We start from the raw sequence: 575 nt of genomic DNA, 5'->3' as shown, positions 1-575 counted from the left end.
GAAACTTGCACGCCTTATTATTTTCATTTTTTTTTACATCTGGTCGATAATGAGATATTGGGTCATGTTTCCATTAGTGTTTGGTCTGGCCGGCCGACCGCCTCGTTGCATGTGTGTGGCACTGTGCAGGGTAATTGTGTATGGTTAATCAAGAGGGCCGAGTGTGCGTTTTAATGATTGAATTGCTGGCGTTTGATAAGTTCTTGACTTTTTATTGCTTGTGAGTGTATTTAATGTACGTTTATGGCCACTTGGCTGCCGTGTATTAATAACAGATGGACAGCTTTGCATCAGTGTTGACGTCAACATCTTTACTGTTATTGATAATGCACGAAAAACGACTGCGAGTCCGGCGCTACGCGAGTAAAAGTTTTAATTCATTGAGCAAGTGTGTGCGTGTGATATACATGTACTGACAATGCATCTGGTCACCTTGGCTGGTCTTTTTATACACACACTCCACAGTCGCGCACATGCATGTCTGAGTGGAGTGGATGTACATTTGGGCTTCTGTACGCTTGTGTAGTACAAGGGCATTTTTGTGCCTGGTTATTAAAGGAAGGAGTGAATAGTAC

The sequence above is a fragment of the Penaeus monodon genome, chromosome 19 (genome assembly GCF_015228065.2).
Source record: "Penaeus monodon isolate SGIC_2016 chromosome 19, NSTDA_Pmon_1, whole genome shotgun sequence".
In the NCBI taxonomy this organism is placed as follows: Eukaryota; Metazoa; Arthropoda; class Malacostraca; order Decapoda; family Penaeidae; genus Penaeus; species Penaeus monodon.
Note: the sequence above shows the minus strand (reverse complement) of the source record.